General features: G+C 43.1%; 1 protein-coding gene across 1 annotated transcript in view; it reads right to left on the reverse strand.

Moving 5' to 3' along the window:
* The window catches only part of CRYBG2 (crystallin beta-gamma domain containing 2), a 77,917-nt gene extending 63,371 nt beyond the window's left edge, over positions 1-14,546 (reverse strand). Inside the window, exon 1 of the mRNA XM_058195368.1 lies at positions 14,246-14,546. The gene's annotated coding sequence lies outside the window, so the exon portion shown is untranslated. The remainder of the gene's footprint in view (positions 1-14,245) is intronic.
* Between the last annotated feature and the right edge of the window lie 4,264 nt (positions 14,547-18,810).

Raw genomic sequence — 18,810 nt, forward strand, 5'->3', positions numbered from 1 at the left:
AACACTAAATCCAGGTTACTCAAATAATTGCTATGTTTACATAACATTCTTCTCCATCAGAACAAAACAGCAGCTGGAGACTTTGGCTTCCACCCTTGCAATTAAGTCCTATACTGCCTAGTACCATAAAAAATGCATGCTTAATCCATTCATCTTTTGGCTACAACAACAACAACAACAACAACAAAAGAGGCTAATTATTAATGGTAAAGTATTGAAACAGGAAAAGGAGTCATAAAAATGCCAGTTAAAATGAGGTGTTTCTTCCTAAGTGGCTCAAAAAGGAAAAAGGCTGCACAGGTAGACGTCGACTTATAGCCACAATCGGAATTTTGGTTATTAAGTGATGTGATCATTATGCCAGTGATCACATGACCGGACTTTATTTTATGAGCCACCCACCCCTGGTTGTTAAGTGAACTAAAGTTGTTAAACGAATCCAGTTTCCCCAATTGATTTTGCTTGTTGGAAGCTGGCTGGGAAGGCTGCAAGTAGAAACCATGTCGCCTGCTGCAACCATCATAAAGCAAGCCAGCTGCCAAACCTCCAAATTGTGATCACATGACTGTGGGATGGTGTGATGGTCGTAATTTCAAGGATGGGTCATAATTCACTTGTTGCAATTTTGTAACTTCAAACTATGGTTAAACGAACAATTGTAAGTCAAAGCGTACGATCATGGGCCTCTTTGCATGCAGAAAGCCTCCAGTTTGGTCTCTGAGATTTTCTCAAAACCCAACCTTGCATCCTCAACTGGACAGTGTGGAAGAAGGATTTGAGACACTGGCTGAAATGAGTTTATGATCCTACCTGCAGAAAGGATTGGCATGTCATTGGATAGATGGGAAACTGCCAAGACACACAAGCAACTGCCTGCTTTTTCTTCCAAAAAGACTCCACTGCATAGTCTCTGTAAAGGTAAAGGTTCCCCTCGCACATACATGCTAGTCATTCCCGACTCTAGGGGGCGGTGCTCATCTCCGTTTCAAAGCCGAAGAGCCAGTGCGGTCCGAAGACATCTCCGTGGTCATGTGATCAGCATGACTAAACACCAAAGGCGCACGGAACGCTGTTACCTTCCCACCAAAGGTGGTCCCTATTTTTCTACTTGCAGTTTTTACGTGCTTTTGAACTGCTAGGTTGGCAGAAGCTGGGACAAGTAATGGGAGCTCACCCCGTTACGCGGCACTAAGTATTAGAACTGCTGAACTGCCAACCTTTTGATCGACAAGCTCAGTGTCTTAGCCACTGAGCCACCACATCTCTTACAGTCTCTGTAGACACCAGGAAGTCATCAGGTAGCAGCTGCTTTAACGCTTCCTGTCCTATAATCTCCCTTTTCCCTTTTCATTTTGTACTGTGATTATTAGACTGTATGTTCTTTACTCTTCCATTATCTTAGAAAATTGTAGGTCTTTAGAAGTGTTCCAACTGGACAGCATAGTGATGTGTGGGGAAAGGAAAGGAAAACATGTTTTTATTCCATAGTCAACACATTTTGGATTAAGTTCATCTTTCGGGAGGGGAGAAGAGGACCCAAAATTCAGAGAATAAAGACATTCTTTGCACAGATTTTCCTGTCTTTGGCTTCTTCTCTCATGGTTAAATTATTACAGTTACTCAGGTTAGAAGGACCAGGCACCCATTCCTTTAACGTCTATCCTATCTTTTCTTCCAGAAGCTCAAGCAGTACATTCAGGTCTCTCCACACCCCTGGTTTTATCTTACGTAAAGAAGGTGAAACCGGAAAAATAGGGATTGGTCAAAAATTGGGTTTTAGGATTCCAAGAGTAACCACTACACCTCCACTGGCTTTTTTTCTTTTCGTCTTTCTTGTTAAGATGTACAAGACAACCAGGTGTGCTACTTACCCTGAGGCCTACTGAATGCATGTGTTCTTTTAATTAAAACCACAATTCTCATGACTTTATCCAGAAATCTTGGGCATGAAAAGCTTGTGCTTGCTGTCTCCCTCCTTTATCTCACTGGCCAGTTTCAATTTACAATAAGAATAAAGGCCCTCCTCAAGGCAAAATGGATTCTTGGTCCGTGGTGGCTTTTTAATAATGACAGGGAAAGGACATTCCTCTGTCTTGGACATAGCCCTGTTGATGGATGCAACGACCAAAAAAACCAAACAAACATGCCCCTGAGATTTAATAAATCTCAAATTTCCTAATCAGTGTCATAGCTTTCTTCCTGTAAATGTTTAGTGATTTTCCTTCTAGCTATGCTAACCTTGCTAATAGGTAGATCCAAGTGTGAGTGTTAACACCTGAACAATGTTTACACCTTTTGCTTCTGGAATTCCTTTAATGCTGCACAGCAACATCTAATATATTTATGACACTTACAATATCATACAACAGAACAGTGGAAGAAGCAGGAAGAACTCAAAACATTTGGATTATCCCTTGTGTTTATAGAACAGGCAGTACACTTCCCCAATCTGTAATGTTTGAGGATTGCTACCAGTGGTGGGTTGCTACCGGTTTGTTCCTGATTGGGTGAACTGGTAGCGGCAGTGGGAGGCTCCGCCCACCCACTTGGACGCTTCTGCGCATGCGCGAGCGAACTGGTAGCAAACTAAATTGAAACTCACTACTGATTGCTACTCCCAGAGTGGCAATCCTCAACCCATTCAAGGTTGCTGTTCTTGAGTCCATAAAAATGGATAACATCATAATTTGATGGCCTCCCTGAAATATAGGTGGTTTGTTTATGCATCATACCAGTTTGATGGGTTTGAAGGATTTAAAAAAAAAAACCTTTTAGCCATAAGTAAGAAATGCTAAATTACTGGCAATTCACCTTTTTGTTACGGAATCGAAACAATGTCCAGTAAATCATAAAATATAGGACTGTTCTGTCCTGATTATATTTTTTTTAATCTGACTTTCTTTTTGGCTTAGTTATTAAATGGAAATGTCACCTGAGTTACTGTCTAAAGCCTGAGGGAAAGGAAGGCAGGGTTGTCACAAAATGTTGTTTATTACAGAAATGACCAGAGGCCTTTAGCACATCTGCTGCCAAGGAGGTTAATTTCTGAGGGGAAAAAATTAGCATGTTAAAAGCAGAAGTGTCAAATCTAGACTGTTTGAACTTTAAATGGTTACACCCATTTAAACCCATTATGGAGATGGACGGAAAAGCAATGTTTTAAAACCATTTTTGTCTTGGAAGTCCAACCTGCCCAGTCAAATCTCACAAAAACAGTTCTTATCTAAGTCTGCAATCACCGAGCCTGACTACTTTTGAGTTTAGCAACCTAAAAGGGAGATATTCGAAAAATTAATCATCACCAGTAAAGTTTAACATTCATTGAGTGATGCCAGTCATGGACAAAGAAGCCGTAATTGACCAAGAGACTTCTGGCCTATGGCAAAAATTCAGTATGATTGTTGGCAACTAACCAATTGCCCTGTTACATCTTAGGACTGCATTGGTTGTGGAACTGTGGAAGAGATAGATGCATTTCCTTCCATCAGAACGTGGCTGCTAATATAAAATGGGGAAGGGAAAGAAAATGACAAATACCAAAAAAGGAAGAATATTTGTAGCTGAGGGTTGAAATGAAGAGTCCTTGGTGCTCTCTGGTTTTCTTGCGACATTTCATTACTCAAACTGATGATGTTACCTAGTTTTGGTAATGAAGTGTCTGTAAGAAAAAAACCAAGCTCAGACAGCAGAAGAAGCATTCCACTGATCCCTAAAGATAAAATTTCTCAAAGGCCATTTCCTCACTGGAGATGAACAGCATCTTCATAGCATCATCCGTCATTAAAGTGACACAAAGCTTGTCCTTATTGCTGTTATTTACATACAACAAAGTCTGGGCGACCCTAGAAAACACCATAAATTACTAACAAGTACAATCTAAAAGACTCTTGATAGATTATTACATTTAATCCTCAATGGATCAGTTGAATGCCAACACAGGGATAGAATCATTCTTATGTGTGGTCACTAAGTGACAATGGACTAAGTTGCGTCTTGGGGAAGTCAAGAATTTCTCTAGCCCGATGGTTTTTTTCTTGAAGAAAAAGGATCCAATCTGGGTCAGTTGCCGGGACCAGAGGTTTAGTCTTCCGAGCTTTTGGACTCACACTGGAGCAGGCATCTCCAACCAGCTGGCTGAGGAATTCTGGGAGTTGAAGTCCACCAGGCTTAAAGTTGCCAAGATTGGAGACCCCTAGATTAGATGACCACTCATAATGGTCAAGCTTTGCTGGCTAGGGAATTCTGGGAGTTGAAGTCCACAAGTCTTAAAGTTGCCAAGGTTGGAGACCCCTACGCTGGAACACATCCTCATTAACGTCTCTAACACATTCTGTTAGAGAGAAGTCCCCTGAAGTTGGGATCCAGCCCTAGTCCGAAAGCTCAGAAGACTAAACCTCTGGTCCCAGCGACCGAAACAGATTGGATCCTGCAACATTATCCTGGGACACGTATATTTGCCTTCATTCATAAAAACTTGCCTAACTTCCTGACCCAAGAATCCTCTAAGGTTTTTTTATGACACCTAACATGCTTAGGAGATTCTGATAGATGTTTGAGCAGACATACTTGGTACACATTAAGCCCTGAATAGGTTAAATTACCACATCTATCATTCCCGCCGCCCACTGGGAGAGTCTGATTCAGATGGTGCATCATCACAGCCCTACATAAAGTGGGGAGAGGGAATTAGAATATACTGAATCAACATCTTCTTGATGTTGGTTGATGCCATCCTCCTGTGGATGCCTGAAAAAGGACAAGAGTGACAGAAACAGGCGACTCCTCCTTCAGAATGCCTGTGTGCTGTTATTGATTTTCTCATCAGGGAGCACCCTGGGCAAACTTCTGAGGGACTTTATACAACAGAGGTCTTCAAACTTGGCAGCTTTATTTTATTTATTTATTTTTATTTATTTATTTTATTTGTCACAACATTATATATACGCATAAGCATGAAATAACTATACGATATATAATCATATATATAATTATAAGTATGTAATAACTATATGAAATTCAATCAATGGGAACATTAGGACAGGAACTTTGGGGATTTTGGGAAGAGACCACAGAGTCTGGTAGTGCATTCCAGGCATTAACAACTCTGTTACTGAAGTCATATTTTCTGCAATCAAGATTGGAGCGGTTCACATTAAGCTTAAATCTATTGTGTGCTCGTGTATTGTTGTGATTGAAGACTTTAAGACTTGTGGACTTCAACTCCCAGAATTCTCCAGCCAGTATTCTGGTAGTTGAAGTCCACAAGTCTTAAAGCTGCCAAGTTTGAAGACTTCTGCTATACAACATCACTTGAAGATCACTGTTTAAGCAAAAGCCCTTAAGAGAGGAATGTGCTTCATAAACCAGCTACCTTTTAATGAAGACTCTCTAGTATCTGTTTTCCTCATTGCTGTCCAGCAATATTAAAACGCCCTACTCTGCCATGCAGCAAAGCCCATGATAATGTTCTGATTTTACATAAACAAGGGCTACAATATACTGTATGTGCCAGAGAGCAAGCATGCATATTTCAAAGGGCTGGGTGTGAGCAGTAAGTAGTAGATTATCTGGAGAAAAGGAAAGATATCACTGTGACGGGTATTTAAGAAGGAAAAAGCCAATTAAAAGGATCCTGCAGGAAACAAGGCCAATGGATATTTCAGCTGACTTCTTTTCCTTAAGGATAAAAGTCCGACAATTGTAGTGCAGTTGTAATGTAGTGTATCAAGACCATCACATTCAGAAAAGCTACATTAAATTAGAATAGGAATAGAAAATAGAATTCTTTATTGGCCAAGTGTGTTTGGACACACAGTTTATTATTTATTTACCATATTTTTCGGAGTATAAGATGCACCTTCCTCCCCAAAAAAAGAGGGTGAAAATTTGGGTGCGTCTTATACACTGAATGTAGCCCTGCCCACCCACCGGTCCACATCCTTTCGGAGCTTTTGGAGCCTCTCAAGCAGATTTTTTTTTCTTATTTTCTTCCCCCCTAAAATAAGGTGCGTCTTATACTCAGAAAAATACGGTAAATCAGAGGTTTCCAAACTTGGCAACTTTAAGACTTGTGGACTTCAACTCCCATGTTGGCTGGGGAATTCTGGGAGCTGAAGTCCACAAGTCTTAAAAGTTGCCAAGTTTAAAGTCCTCTGGTTTAAATTTATTGGTCGCCCAATTCCAGTGGACTCTTACTGAATTTTTGTACGCTGTTGGGGGCTGTCTGGCTGAAAGCTGGCAAATATATATTCATATAAACTAGTACGTAAGTGAACTACAACAGGGGTCTTCAACCTTGGTCCTTTTAAGACTTGTGGACCAACTCCCAGAGTCCCTCAGCCAGCAAAACTGGCTGAGGAACTCTGGGAGTTGAAGTCCACAAGTCTTAAAGGGACCAAGGTTGGAGACCCCTGAACTACAACACAGGAAGGAATTCTACTCAACAAGCAGGACTGAGCATGTTGATTTCCTCCGCCACCTATAATGGTTGAGGTGGGTGGTAAGGAGGGTCATCAGCTTTTAGATATTATCTGGGGTCTTTGTGATACACACACAAATATGTGAACCATGGAAATATGTGAAATCAACATGAACTTGCAATTTTGCACTAGAAACACTAAACCTGGATCTATTACTTAGAGATGTTACTAAAATGAAACACCGGGGTATCTGTATGCAATAAACAGAATATGTGTTAAATTGTCTGGTGACACTTTTCTCTAGACAGATTATATAAGACAATAGGGGGGACATGATAGCGGTATTCCAGGATTTGAGAGGCTGCCACAAAGAAGAGGGGGGTCAATTAATTTTCCAAAGCACCAGAGGGCAGGACAAGAAACAATGGCTGGAAACTAATCAAGGAGAAAAGCAACCTGGAATTGAGGTGAAACTTCCTAACAGTGAGGACAATTAACCAATGGAACAGCTTTGCCTTCAGAAGGTGTGGGTGCGTCATCACTGGAGGTTTTTAAGAAGAGACTGGACAGCTACTTTTGGTATAGGATCTTGTGCTGGAGCAGGGGGTTGTAGTAGAAGATCTCCAAGATCCTTTCCAGCTCTATTCTGATTCTAAAGATAACAGAGTGTCAAAATAATCTTGCAACCATGCAGGTTTATTATCTTGAAGTATTGTATTCAGCTGGGCTACCACAGACTAAATGGTTATTTCTCTGGAATCAATAGGCAACATAAGAAAATAAGATAAATAATATTTAATAATAATAATATTTTAATTTGTATACCGCCCTTCTCCCGAAGGACTCAGGGCGGTGAACAGGCAGGTAAAATACAAATATACACAATAATTAAAACAACCCTTAAAAAACTGATTAAATTAGCCCAAATATTAAAATAACTTACACCCCTATAAAATTATAAAAATTTAAAAGACCCATCGAATTCAATTAAAATCTAAAGATAAAAAATCAAGCTAGTCCAGCCATACGAAATAAATAGGTTTTAAGTTCGCGGCGAAAGGTCCTAAGGTCAGGTAGTAGTCGAAGTCTGAGGGGAAGTTCGTTCCACAGGGTCGGAGCCCCCACAGAGAAGGCCCTCCCCCTGGGGGCCGCCAGTCGACACTGTTTGGCTGACGGCACCCTGAGGAGTCCCTCTCTGTGGGAACGCACCGGACGATGGGAGATAGAGGCCGGCAGTAGGCGGTCCCGTAGATAGCCCGGTCCTAAGCCATGGAGCGCTTTAAAGGTGGTAACCAATACCTTGAAGCGCACCTGGAAAACAACAGGTAGCCAGTGCAGTCTGCGCAGGATAGGTGTTACGTGGGAGCTCCGAACCGCTCCTTCAATAACCCGCGCAGCCGCATTCTGGACTAGCTGAAGTCTCCGGGTGCTCTTCAAGGGGAGCCCCATGTAGAGAGCATTGCAGTAGTCCAGGCGAGAGATATATGATATCGGCACTTAAAATTTCAAAATATTAAAGCACTGACATAACAATCACAGTTGAAACCTTAAAAGTTCCTCACCTTATGCAAAATAGCATAGCCATTATTCTAGCACGATGAAAACCATGTTAAAATAATCAAAAGTTGAAGTTTTTATCCAGGCATCTATCCTAAGATGCTTCAAAATCCAAAAACATATAGATCTTAAAGTCTCCTTATTCCAGGAGTGAGCAACCTTGAGACTTGTGGGGGGGGGGGGAAATGTGAGAAGTTTATATGGCTAGGCCCCTTGTCACACTGAATAACAGAATAACAGAGGTGGAAGTGACCTTGGAGGTCTTCTAGTCCAACCCCTTGCTTAGGCAGGAAACTCTATACCATTTCAGACAAATGGTTGTCCAACCTCTTCTTTAAAACTTCCACTGTTGGAGCATTCACAACTTCTGGAGGCAAGTAGTTCCACTGATTAATTGTTCTAGCTGTCAGGGAATTTCTCCTTAGTTCTGGTTCTAACTTCTCTCCTTGATTAGTTTCCACCCATTGCTTCTTGTCCTGCCTTCAGGTGCTTTGGAGAATAGCTTGATCCCCTCTTCTTTGAGGCAGCCCCTGACATATTGGAATACTGTTATAATGTCACCCCTAGTCCTTCTTTTCATTAATCTAGACATACGGGGGACGCAGTAGCTCAGTGGCTAAGACACTGAGCTTGTCGATCAAAAGGTCGGCAGTTCAGCAGTTCGAATCCCTAGTGCCGCATAACAGGGTGAGCTCCTGTGACTTGTCCCAGCTTCTGCCAACCGAGCAGTTTGAAAGCATGTAAAAAATGCAAGTAGAAAAATAGGGACCACCTTTGGTGGGAAGGTAACAGCGTTCTGTGCGCCTATGGCTTTGAAACAGAGATGAGCACCCACTCCTAGAGTCAGGAACAACTAGCATATATGTGCAAGGGGAACCTTTATCCTTACCTTAGACATACTCAGTTCCCGCAACCGTTCTCTATATGTTTTAGTCTTGCAATGGCTATGGGGTTGCACTTCATTGGATTTATATATAATAGTTCTTCTAATGAAGAGCTTCAGGGAAAGGACTGCCTACCACTGCCCTGTAAGGAAAGGTAGCTTTCTAACAGTCTTTTATATACAGGAATGCTTTTCAAACAGAAAATAGGAATGGTGCTCTATAAATAGGACCAAAGTCCAAAGTTTTTCTGACAGCTAAGATGAATCTAGGATTTCTCTTAAAAAGTGTGTCTTAACCTTAAAAGGACAACCTTAAGGGTTAGGGTTTCCTTGAAGATATTCCTATTCAGTTCAGCTATGCAACAGCACCAATCTTTATTCTGTCCAAATAAACAAATAAAACACGGCAAACACTTATGTAAGAGAGCAGCAAGGTTATCAAAATACTTTGGTTCCCAATAAATGACAAATATAAGAAACTCATTTGGCACAACTGAAGACTCATGCTCAATTCTCAGACCATTTTGATTCATTTAGATTTGGGATTAGGTATATTTACAGTTAATACCCAAGGAAAGGAATGACAAGTTATATTGGAACTGGTGGAGAAGAACAGCTTTTAGTTCTTAAAAATGCATATGTGTGTCTTTGGTTTTCTGTTCTTCTGAGGTGGTTTGCCTAGAAGTTCCCTTCTGCAGACACTAAAGTGGAGTTATCATAGCTTCATCTCTATAAATGTGTGGGCTGTTTAATTAGCTTTATGACTAACAGCAACATCTTGATGACCAATTAAGGAGACAAACATTTGGAATTTCAGCTGGTTTTCCCAAAGTTGAGAACAAAATGCAACCTAGCATTATTTTCTAGGCTAGCATTGTGTGAAGGGAAAGTGTTGGTGAGAGACATGAAGCCGCTGCCATCTTTATTTAGTCCAGTGCCTTTAATACCTGCCTCTGAGGCAGAGAATAGATGGGGGTGGGGCCAACTCAGAGGTGGTATTCAGCAGGTTCTGACCAGTTTTGGAGAACCGGTCGCGGAAATTTTGAGTAGTTCGGAGAACTGGTAAATACCACCTCTGACGGGCCCCGCCCCCATCTGTTCTCTGCCTCCCGAGTCCCAGCTGATCAGGAGGGAATGGGAATTTTGCAGTATCCTTCCCCTGCCACGCCCACCAAGCCACACCCACCAAGCCACGCCACACCCACCAAGCCACACCCAGAGAACCGGTAGTACAAAAATTTGAATCTCACCACTGGACCAACTAGAGTTGGGCATAGAAGTTTTAGGCAACTTCCAAGGAGAAAGGGCTTCTGGTATTCTAAAGGAGAACACGTTCACCATTTTCAGAACCACCAGCCAATCCTTCACTGCCTGCCAATCATATCTTTACAGGACATTGATGGAAAGATACCAAAAGGCCCTGGGAAGCAGTGTGGGAAAACTAGGACAGCAATGGAAGGCGCATTAGACATAACCAACCAAGAGACAAGAGGGCCCATTGGTAGCATATCTCATAAATAGCCATGCAGCTCAGGTCACAACAAAACCGGGGAGAAACTATTGAAAACATTCCAAGAGACTCCACCTAAATGAACTCTCTAATACATTCTTCTTGCATTTTCCAAGATTCTGCATTAACCCCTAACAGTAGCATTAAAGCCACCTTAGTACAGTGGTGGGTCGCTACCAGTTTGTCCTGCATCCAGTGGTGGGGGCACTGGTGGGGGTGGGGGTGGGGGTGGGGGTGAGGGCGGCGCAGAAGCATTGCGAGCGTGTATGAGCGCATGGGCGAACCGGTAGCAAACTAAATTGCAAGCCACTACTGCTTAGTGGACTCTAGGTTCTTGTTGCCTCCTTGATCTTGACCAGCTGTTTGGACTTGTCAGGCATTCTCACATTACTTCTCAAAGCAGACACTAGTTTGATGGCTGGTTTTTGAAAGAAAAAGTTCTAGAAGTGGCCACGAGAACACACACATACACACGTCCCTATTTACACCATAATTCTAACATGAAAGCTTACAACACAAGGATAAGTATAGCTCTTCAGAGCATACCATCTAGCCTAGGGAGCTCGAGCAAGGCCCTTCCTGCTCCCCAATGCTCCTCCACCCCAACTTTGCCTCCTCTGCTCTTTCCCATTTAAGAGCCGGCTTGCCCCTCCTAGTGCTTGCAAGCTCCAGATTCACATCCCAAACCTTGAATCTTTCCCAAGGATGAAAACACGTGACAACAAACATGGGGGATCTGCTACTTGCCTGCCGTTACTGGCTCTCATGTCCTTCACTCAGAATTAAGCTTCAGATCTCCATTCCAGCAAAGGAAGAAATGTCCAGAAGGCAGAAGAAATTGACCACAGGAATGACAGGGGCTGCCTCCTCTCAAATCTTCTTTCTTTGGCACTGTCTGACCAATAGTGAGCAGACTTTATGTCCTATTGTCCCATAAGCAGGATTCTGTCCTTTCACTAACTGCCACATTTGAGAATGGGTAGACAAACAGTCCTACAGTTACTCAGACGCTTTGGCTCTGAAATAATAAAGTTCTATTCAAAGCTACTGTACATTCATATTTAGGTTTGTTTGTTTGTTCTCTTTCTCCCAAGACAACACCCCAAGGCAAACTTTTAATCAGGGGTGAAAAGCTACCGGTTCTGACCTGTTCGGGTGAACCGGTAGTGATGACGGCAGGTGGTTCAGAGAACCCGTAGCGATGGCAGCGCAAGGCTCTGCCCAGTCGTCGTATTTTTTACCCTCCGTGCATGCGCAGAAGGGTTTGAGCATGCGCAGAGGATCCACGTGCGCATGTGACTCATGCACTTCTGAACCAGTAGGGAAGGTAAGTAGATTTCACCCCTGTTTTTAATCCTACGACTCCATTGTTGATCACCCTAGCAGCCAATGTTTTTGAACTTTTGAACTAGCAATAGACTTATATACCACTTCATAGTGCTTTTACAGCCCTCTCTATAGGAGTAGCAATAGCACTTAGACTTATATAGTCCTTTTACAGCCCTCTCTAAGTCAGCCTATTGCCCCCAACAATCTGGGTCCTCATTTTACCCACCTCGGAAGGATGGAAGGCTGAGTCAGTCTTGAGCCTGCTGAGATGTACTCTAACCACGGCGCCACCTCGGCTCTAGAATTAGAACTAGAACTAGAATTCACCTAAGGATGTATTCCCACCAACAAATGCAGAAGCTGTGGAATTCTCCTGTAGGGGCTGCTGAGAAAGAAGCATTTGACTTCTTTTGGCAGTGTTCCTATGCTGCAACATGTGCCCTCCCAAAATAAGCATGCATCCAGTGGTGGGCTGCTGCCGGTTCAGACCAGTTCAGGCGAACCGGTAGTTCCAACCAGGGCTGGCCCTGCCCACCCGCCCTGGCACTATCACGTCCTATATAATCACTATTTTTCCGATGCCATGTGTATGTGTGGAAGGCGTGCACGTGTGAAGTGAGAGAGTGCGTGCGCTCGCTCACATTTTCGGTTCCAGGGGAACCGGTTGTTACAACCGGCAGCAGCCCACCCCTGCATGCATCATACATCCCTCTTTCCTCTATGCTTTATAGAACCCCAGTAACATGAACAAGAGAGATCAAGAGTGCAACGAAGCAGGACATAATACGGATCTGTCTGCAATCAGAATACAGAATATAGATCTCTGTGCTGAATCTATCTGAAGATACATCAGCTGATAAAGCACTCACCTTTTATCTGGTCACAATGCAATTCAATCTACATTCACTCAGAAGCAAATTCTACTCAGTCCAATAGAAATGATTAAATATTCGTTAAGTGGATGTTTATTGGAATCCAGACTTCAGTTATGTATTTTTGCCCACTAATTACTGCTATCTTCTGACGTCTTTTGAAGTTCTTAAGAAGAAATAAGGAACTCATGTGCCTTGCTCTATAAAAGACACCTATTTGAAGGTGTTCCTCATTTATGGGAGTCTACTTATTACTTATGTGCCACCCACTTCCACGCTCAAGCTGGCTAACCATAGGAAACCTCTCACACATAGAGGTTTCATACCTAGTACACACATAGACAATTAGAAACCCACTTAAGCAAAAGACCAACATTGTTCAGTAATTAGTTCTGTTTTAAAAGGCAGCTTAGCATCACTCACAAGATGGCCTTCACAGCCTCCCAAACAGCTAATAAATTTTAAAGAACTGCCAATCCTACATCCATCTTAAATGGTGGGGGGGGGGATGGATGCAAATCAGCCATCCACAACTTTGAAATCACCCATCCACAACTGCATACAGGAATTGTCACCTGGCCAAAGCCTTTCTCCAGTAGGTTGAAATACCTTTAATTTCTATATAAATTATAGTCATTATTTCCAAACGTACATCTCTACCTATAAATTAACTTGTGCAGCCATCTTGCAAACTGCCATTCCCTTTTTCTCCTTATTTTGAGCCACTTATGGGTCCCTGAGGTCCCTGAGGTCCCTGAGTTGGGACCCAACTCAGGAAGGCCAGGCAATTGCTGAATTTAAAAAAAAAATCTCAGCCCTCATCAACAGCCCAAGTCATTCGTTTCTTTCCCAGCCCTTTCCAAATCCAAAGGCTCTGAAAAATGAGGAAATGCGTCTATCATTTGCAGACCTGCTAATTATAATCCTGTGCAATCTTGCAAAGGAATAATCTTCTCCAGACTCGATGGGATTTCCTTTGCCACTCAGCTTTATGGAAGGAAGCTGGGTTCAAACTTTTTATAGAGAAAAAGGCACTAGTTCCATGGCATTCCTTCCTCTTCCTTCAGTTATTCAGCCATTGAAATAACTGGCAATAATGCTGGCCAGCATTAATAAATAAAAAAACTCCCTAGCATCTCTGGTGATGCTGAAGTACAGGTTCCGTAATCCCCTTCCGAAACCCCCAGTTTCCGTAACCCCCTTCTAATCAAAGCCAAGCTTTCCTCCCAAAAAGCAAGTCCCAAGGACTGCAGCAAATAGGATGGGGTTGATTCCTTACTTTGTCTGTCTGTCTGTCTGTCTGTCTCTCTCTCTCTCTCTCTTTCTCTCTCTCTGCATTCTGCACAAATCCTGAATCCTGGACTAGCCGGAACCTTACCCCCAAACCTGTTCACACCTCCCTTCTCCATTTCTCCCCCCTTTTCTCTGATAACTGCTTCATTCCGTGCCCAACCAAAGATTGCCGATGGGTTAAGAGTTAAAATGCCCCACCTGAGCCGTTGTGGGATAAACGATCCCAACAGGCATCCAGGACCTCCCAAAGTTTAGTGGACTGAAAAGGAGAAAAAATGCCCCTTCAGCTTTCTCTTTCTCTTTGCCGAGACATGTCTCCTGAGTTCCTTCTGAGCAGTTCAGGGCTGCCATGCCTGGCTTCCCAACCCTGTTCCCCACGTACCTATTGGCCGAGGTCTCCAATGCTATATTGCCTTTCCCTTCCACCGAGGTGCCATTCTGTGAAAGCCTTGGATCGGCTCCGTTCCGCTGCGCTCCTTCCCTGGGGCTGCTCTCCAGTCCCTGAGGAACTGCCGGGCTCTTAGTGGCAGGAGTTGCTATCAAGCTGCGCACCTGACAGGTTCCCACCCCATGCAACCTGTTGCAGTCTTGGAATTCCTTGCACGCTGACAACCGAGAAGCCGGTCTGGCTGGTTTTTGGTGATGTTGTCCTTCTGTTTTCTTTAATTCAGCAACCCCCAGAGAAAGTGCAGCCTTCCGAGATGAGTCGCAAGGTGAGCTTGGCTCACCACAGCCGGCTGTGGGTTTGGCTTCCAGGTCTTCTTCTTCTGACTTAGTCATGGTGATCATAATCTCGTAGCGAATTATTGAAGGGTTGTTGGTTGGGGTGGTTTTTGCATCCTCCGCTACTCCTGGACGCCCGTGGACTTTTGGGCCTGCCATAACACTCTTAAGCCTTGTTCCTTCGCCAAAATATCCAGATTTTCTGGGCCCGGTGCAGTCACTCAGGTTTTCTGAATTCCCCACAATAGAAAGCAGAGAGGTTTCTGAAGTTAAATGATCTTCTAATATATTTTCAGAGAAAGACTTGGGTGCTTCACTAATTTCTCCCAGGTCTTCTTCTTCTATTTTGGATGCTGTCAGACAGTCCAGAGAAGAATGGCTGATGGAGAAGGATTTATCTACCCAGAAATGCAGAGCGTCTAAGGACGTCGATGGGACCAAGTCCGACCATGCGGAATCCATTTCACTCGATTGAGATGGGAATTGCTCCTTCCCAGGTTCTTGAGGTTGAGGGCAGACATCAGGTCTACTCTTCATATCCACACAGCTGCCGACAGCCGGTCTCTGCAGCCGCCCCAAAGACCAAGGATCACATGTTTCGTTATCAACACAATCTGAGAGCTCAAGATGGCTGCTGCGGCGCTTGTGCCAAGCAAAATTTCTGAACTTGTTGAAGAAGCTGTTCTTCCAGAGACTGGGCTCAGAGGAGCTAAGCGAGTGGGCCTGTAGAATGGAAGGGAGAACGTTGAGAAGGGAAGTGCAATTCGAACGCTTCTAAGGCCTATTTCTTGGGTCAGATGAGTAGGATCATACAGGCCAGGTGGAGGTTTAGTGGGCAGAAGGAATTAACCTTGAGGCACAAGAGAAAAAGCCACAGCCAATACAATGGTCAGATAAATATGAGTCTGGGACAGAAGTGTAATCCGACTACCATCTCAGACAAGACCGTCCCTAGTTCTCACAAAGATACCGTAAAGGGTGTTTTTGGGGGGGAGAAGCTTTTTCAGGTTTGCAAGATTCTGTCATTATAACTTTACATTAAAAATAGTATTGGCTAGCATATAAATTGTGACAGGTGTGACTAGAGGAGCTGAGTAACAGGAAAATAGTTTGAGTGGATCTGGGCAGAATCCTACACATCCAGAGGTGTGTTAGAACTGGTTCGTACCAGCTTTTGAGAGCCAGAATTTTCAGGAATTCTGCAAGCTGATTGAGAGCGGAGCTAAGCTGTTTGGTGGCTCATGCAGCGACAGAGGCAGATGTTATACAGGCAGTCCTCCTTTACACTTGCCTTGTTTAGTGACCATTTGCAGCTATAACACTGTTTTAAAAAGTAACTTTGTGATCAATCCTCACGTTTATGAGCTTCACAGATCTGTTAAGTAAAGAAAAGCTGAATTAAGATTACAAACACAGTCACAATTTCATTTAGTGGCTGCTTCACTTAAAGATCAGGTTGCCAGTCCCAATGGCCAACACTAAGTGAGGACAACCTGTTCATTTATCAGCACACCACTGCACCCAGCAATGAGGCTGGCAGGTCACTAATATCCCTCGGCCTCATAGGGTTACTTAATAAATATGATAAGATAATTTCAGTGGGCAATTGAGATAGGTACATATAAAGAAACAAATTGTTAAGACGGATGAGATGAGTTATCCAGCTCTTTGTGGCTACATAGACCACCCTAAGCCAGGGTTGGTTAAATCAAAGTTTCTTTCACAAACTTTAATTTTCTAGGCTTACCCAGCGAGGTAAGCTAAACCTGGCAGTTTTCAAACTACTTCTCCTTACTCATGGATACGCACAACTACAAGCACCCATCCACTTTTCATGCTCTTCCTCCCTAAAATTTAGAAATAAAAATTTCATGAGTGGCTTAGCTGGACTTCTCAGACCTAAAAATGATTTTATAATAACATTTTATAGATGGTTGCTGTATTTTTACACTAGTTTGTAAACTGGCCCAGTTTTTATTTTATTTCTATGCTTGTTTGTTTGTTTGTTTGTTTGTTGAATTTATTTGCATGAAACAACAATGAACGGATTTTAATTAAATCATAAACAGATTATAAAATGGGTTGAGTGGGCATAGAAAATTAGGGAAGGCAGAAAAAGAGGTCAAGCCCCTATTCTGGGTCCAGGAGCCCCACCTCTTGTAAACATTCTGGCTGCCTTCCTATCTAAGTTACATTCCAGTCATGAGGACTAACAGCTTAGCTTCTGGGCCTTAACGCTTAAGTCAAAGTTGTCACAAATTCAAGTTCTATGGCCCCCCAAAACTCCCAATTATGTAAAAATGTTCCCGGGGCAGGCCTGCTATCATGCAGCTGAATTTATCATATGTATAGCAGCCCTAATTTGATTCTGCTTCCTTTTATATAATCCTCCTTGGCCCCTTTGCCAGGCCAGGAAGTGGGTGGTTTCTCCTGCAGCAAAGGAAGCATGCCCGGATAGCAACCATGCCTACCCTCAGGGCCAACACCAGTGACTGAAAAACAGCTCAGGGGCACCCTACCCAGAGGAGCTGCTGAGGTAGCAGGAAACCACTAGATAATAAGCATCCTCTTGTTCCAATTCCGTACACACCTTTGGAGAGTTCAACTGCCACACATACCTGTAACTGCCCCCAGGTGAGCCAGCTGCCTCCCAAACATGGCAGGGACTGGGTTAGGAGCCCTTGGCCATACCATCGTGCTGGGGGGAGGGTGTCCTTCTTACCCACTGCAGAAAAAGCAGGTGGGATTTTGTTCATGGGTCATGGCATAGGACCGGGATATCTTCGGGACCACCTTCTGTTACCACATGCCTCCCACCGGCCGGTACGCTCTCATAGAGAGGGCCTCCTCAGGGTGCCGTCAGCCAAACAGTGCAGGCTGGCGACCCCCAGGGGGAGAGCCTTCTCTGTGGGGGCACCTACCCTCTGGAATGAGCTTCCCCCAGGACTTCGACAACTTCCAGACCTCCGGACCTTTCGCCGCGAGCTTAAAACATATCTATTCTTTCGAGCAGGACTGGCTTAAATAGGGTTTTAATATGGATTTTATTGGGGTTTATTTTATATTTTGTATTGTATTTTAAATTTAGGCTATTGGAATAAGTTTTTTAAATATTGTTTTTATTGAAATGTATCGTTTTTATTTTATTTGCCTGTTCACCGCCCTGAGTCCTTCGGGAGAAGGGCGGTATACAAATTAAATTATTATTATTATTATTATTATTATTATTATTATTATTATTATTATTATTATTATTATTATTATTATTATTATTATTATTATGTCAATGCACCGCAGTACCACTTTGGGTGCCAGTCCGACAGCTGGCAGCAGAAAATCTATAAGAAGGAACCGAGCTCACTCTTTCATTTCTTTGCTCCTGTTTTTTTTTTCCAGGTTGGGGGCGAGAAAGTGATGGCAGGACTGGAGCAGGGGGGGGCATTCAGCAGGTTCTGACCAGTTATGGAGAACCGGTAGTGGAAATTTTGAGTAGTTCGGAGAACTGGTAGATACCACTTCTGACTGGCCCCACCCTCATCTATTCTCGCTTCCTGAGTCCCAGTTGATTGGGAGGAAATGGGGATTTTGCAGTATCCTTCCCCTGGAGTGGGGAGGGAATGGGGATTTTAAAGTATCCTTCCCCTGCCACACTCACCAAGCCACGCCCACCAAGACACACCTACAGAACCAGTAGTAAACAAAATTTGAATCCCACCACTGAACTGGAGGGTCCGGAATGGATGCTGAGTCCTCCCAGATAACATGGTGTCAATTGTTTACTTCTTTTTATTTTCAGTACTTCATTTTTTTAAAAAAAATAATAGGATGTTAATATTTTTTTTAAATATTATATAAACTTGACTGCATTGGAAGTGCATTGAAATACCACATTTGCAACTAGCTGAGGCATCGCATCTTCATGTGACCACAATTTATGGTGTATTTTTGGCCAGTTTCTGGCAATAAAAACCAAAAACCCACCCATTTGATAAAGTGGATTCAGTTTTATGATCCTGAGATTTGTTTAACGACCACTATAAAAATGGTTGAAAAATCAGGTCTGGTTACATGGTGCTTCGACTTACGACCACTCTGATTTTCAGTGGGTTTTGCCAGTTTCCTGCATTTGCTTCCAGTTTCTGGCAAAATCGCCTATTGGTAAAAATGGATTCACTTAATGACCTCTACAAAAAAAAACATAAAATCAGGCGGCAAGGTCATGCA

Source organism: Ahaetulla prasina, chromosome 10 (genome assembly GCF_028640845.1).
Source record: "Ahaetulla prasina isolate Xishuangbanna chromosome 10, ASM2864084v1, whole genome shotgun sequence".
Lineage (NCBI taxonomy): Eukaryota > Metazoa > Chordata > Lepidosauria > Squamata > Colubridae > Ahaetulla > Ahaetulla prasina.